Below are 4,170 nucleotides of genomic sequence, written 5' to 3'. Positions count from 1 at the left end.
AGGAGTTCTCTTGGTGTTTTGGAGTTGAGAACAAGAAAAGTAAACCTTGGCTAATAAAGGTGAATAACAATCAATCAATGTAAATGCTTTGTCTAGGGGTGAGGATTGGAAGTCATATCGTCATAGTCTCCATCAATTGTGACAATAATCGGTCATTGCTCCACTTAGTCAACCTCTACTATGAAGGAAAGTCAAGTGGAGATAATCAATTTGAATTCACAATTCCTAGTCAAACCCTAAGGAAAGACTAGCTTTAGTGACATGCAAATCAATTAGCAATTTCCAATTAATAATCAACAAAGGACATTGACAATTCAAGTGTCTCCAATAACTCAACCCCCAAGCCAAGAATGAGAAATCTACTCCATAGCTATAGTTGACATTTTCTCAAACACTTGGAGAGCAAGAATGAAAGACATTATGAAATTGAGAAGAAAATTCAATTCAAAGTTATCTACTACAATAAATTAACAACAATCAAATAATTAACAACAATGAACATGAAATACCTCAATGCATTAATAGAAATCAAAGTAACAAGATCCAAATCTAAGTTCCAAAGTAACTTGAGCAACAAGAACACTAAATTGAGAGTAGAAGAATTAGATCTACAAATTAAAGCAATGTAGAATTGAATTGACAATAGATCTCACCAAAGGATCCAAGAGAAATTGAAATTGAGAAAGCCAAAACCTAGAGAGAAGTGAGAGTTTCTCTCTCTATAAAAATAACTACTAAAACTAACTAAAAGTGTGTAATAGAGTGAATTATGTCAATCCCCTTCATCCCTTGGTCCTTTTAGGTCTTTTTCCTCCAAAGTTGGTTCAGATTGGGCCCCACAGCTCCTGTGAAGTCGCTAGGCACGATTTCACTTAAAAATCACGTGTGAGCACCGACGCGTACGCGTGGGTCATGCGTGCGCGTCCTTGGAGTTTTTGTGATCTACACATACGCACAAGGCACGCATACGCGTCCATTAGGTTCTTACCCAGACACGCGAATGCGCCGGCTTCTTCGCACCGATCCTAGCATAGCGCATCCACGCGTACGCGTAAGGCACGCGTACGTGTCACTGCTTAAGCTCCAAAGCTCTATTTTTCCATGCTCCTTCCATTTATGCATGCTTCCTTCCTCTCTTCTAGGCCATTCTTGCCCTATAAACTCTGAAATTACTTAACAAATATATCACGGCATCGAATGGCAATAGAGGAGAATTAAAATGTAGCATAATTGAGGCCAAATAAGCATGTTTTCAACCATGAAGCGAAATCGGGAAGGAAACACAAAACCATGCATTTTATATGAATAAGTGTGAAAGAATATTGATAAAACCCCCAAATTCCATACAAGATAAACCCTAAAAATGGGGTTTATCAGTGTAGAGACATAATCACAAACTGAAGCGCTTTCAATGTGAGTTTTTCAAGTAAATTTCAACCTTATGACCATTTTATTTTCACGGGCTTTCTTAACCTTTTATTTTTGTCTTGTTTAGAGTTCCGATTCAAGTTTATCTATCTCTGTCCTAGACAACCCATGTGCCAGAAATTGAACCAAACCCTGCAAAGTCTCCAAGTGAAAAAATTAATGAAGAAACTACAAAAAGGTAAGGAATAATCTTGGGGTGTATTTGGTTATAGTTTGGGTGTATATTGTCCTTGTTGGGGTGTATATCTTCACAATTGATCTGTAACTAGTTTTTTTTATAACATGATTCATTTTATGTAACCCTGCAGCACTCCAGAACCACCCCCGAAACCTAAAGAAAACACACCCATGCTTCCACCAGCTCCATCTAAAATGTAAGTTCAGCAAAATAAAATTTGGTTTCACTATCATTCGTCTATTCTTATTCTTATATTACGTTATATGTCAACACGCAGTAATCTAGCCCTAGAAGACGCTGTTGCACTATTGATGATGGTTTGAACAGCATTGTACATACCTAAGGAAGGTCCGATGCCATCATTCAGCCTTGGCTTGACTGATTCAAGCCAAGAAGAAGCAGCAACGCTGGAGGAGGAAAGAGCAAAAACTCCTGAAACGCCAAAACTAATAGAACAATTAGAGGAGCTGGTGGAAAAAATTGCAAGCAGTGGGGTGAAAACAGAAGGTAAAAGTCCACAAATTCAAAAGCAGAGTGGCGAAAAAAGTTTTAAAAAGTTTGAAACTCTTACGAAGACCAACGAGATGTTGGCTGAAATGAAAGAGAAATGCTACATCTGGGCAACACGTGTGAAGACATACAGAGATGGAGGAACTAATGAGTATAATGCCATGTGCACACTCAGTGCCCAAGATAGATACATTTTGTCAAAAGTCCACTTCGCATCTCTCAAAGCTGATACACATATAGAAGCTGAGGTAATATTAGAATAAAATTAATGATTTTATCATGAAATGTAACTGTAATGTTGATTTATGTAAATTAATTTGGGCTTTTTTTTCTTGATTGTGTCTGCCATGTGCCTCATCCTTAACCAGCAAAACATTAAAAGGTTTCAAGAAGAAATATACTGTCTCCCCCCTGATATAGTGGTAAGGTGTACTTCAACGAATCTTGGGTGTATTTCTTAAATCCTTTGGGTGTATGTCTGTAATCGTTTGGGTGTATTTCTGTAATCGTTTGGGTGTAGTTCTGTAACCGTTTGGGTGTATTTCTGTAATCCATTGGGTGTATTTCTGTAATTGTTCAGGTGTATTTCTTTAATCATTTGGGTATATTAAATATTTCATTTGGTGTTTCACAATTGTTGCAGCACATGGTCATTGGAAATCATCCAAATGGGGAATTCTTACAGCCTAAAACCAATAAGCCATTCAGGGTGGAATACTACCCAATGTTTATACCCTTCTTGGACCTCAAAAAATTAGCATCACATCCATATGTAAGTTTTCGTTTCTAAAACTTCTTATTACCATTCTTTACTTATGTGCCAAATAATCTAAAACACTGTTCAATGTGGACATGCTTCAGATTTTTGCACTTGTTTGCTATTCAAACCATTGGTGGTTATGGGTGGCTGATGCAAGAAAGAGAAATTTTTTTATACTCGACCCATATCACAAGACATGTCCATCCGATGCCAGAATGAACCTAAATAAATTCATTGTAAGTTGTTTCTTTGTTTTGTATTTTAATATTTGGGTGTATTTCTATTCAATATAAGGTGTAAGTTTGTGCTCCTTTGGGTGTATTCCTTTATTAAATTTATTCATATATTACTGATTTGTTTTGTGTTCTAAGGGATATGTAATTTCAAGAATGAGAGTATATGCTAGGGGGCACATCTGAAGAGAAAGGATTAGGAAATTAACTATCATACATTAACATCTCAGGCCAAAAGACAAGGTATAAATCTTTCACTCTGAAAATTAATCTTTCCTATATGTAATTTGCTAATTTATTTCTTGTTTTTAGCTATGACTGTGGTATTTATGTAATGAAGTGGCTTGAAATAATTCAGCCCGAAAATGTTAAAAGGGGGAAGTATGAGTGGGACAATTGGACCCAGGTAATTATGTTTAAAACTATATAACTTTGTATTACTTTACTAAATTAACATGGTTGATTAAAAAGAATATTCGTTTAAACTGTAGGACGAGGTGGACCATGGTGCACGAAATCACACTCACACTTTTGCAATTCCGTACAACTGACCAGCAAGTGCACTGGGTCATCCAAGTAATACCTTACGTGAGTAAGGGTCGATCCCACAGAGATTGTCGGCTTGAAGCAAGCTATGGTTATCTTGTAACTCTTAGTCAGGATATCAATAATGATTCTTAGTTTTATTTGCAGAAGTAAAAGAACATGAAATAAAGAGTACTTGTTATGCAATAATGGAGAACAGATTGGGGTTTTGGAGATGCTTTGTCTTCTGAATCTCTGCTTTCCTCCTATCTTCTTCTTCACGCACGCAAGGCTCCTTCCATGGCAAGCTGTATGTTGGTGGATCACCGTTGTCAATGGCTACTAGCCATCCTCTTAGCGAAAATGGTCCATGTGCATGGCTAATCATCTGTCAGTTCTCATTTGTGTTGGAATAGAATCCATTGATCCTTTTGCACACTGTCACTGCGCCTAACATTCATGAGTTTGAAGCTCACTACAGTCATCCCTTCCCAGATCCTACTCGGAATACCACAGACAAGGTTTAGACTTTCTGA

This window comes from Arachis hypogaea, chromosome 16, assembly GCF_003086295.3.
Source record: "Arachis hypogaea cultivar Tifrunner chromosome 16, arahy.Tifrunner.gnm2.J5K5, whole genome shotgun sequence".
Taxonomy (NCBI): domain Eukaryota; kingdom Viridiplantae; phylum Streptophyta; class Magnoliopsida; order Fabales; family Fabaceae; genus Arachis; species Arachis hypogaea.
Note: the sequence above shows the minus strand (reverse complement) of the source record.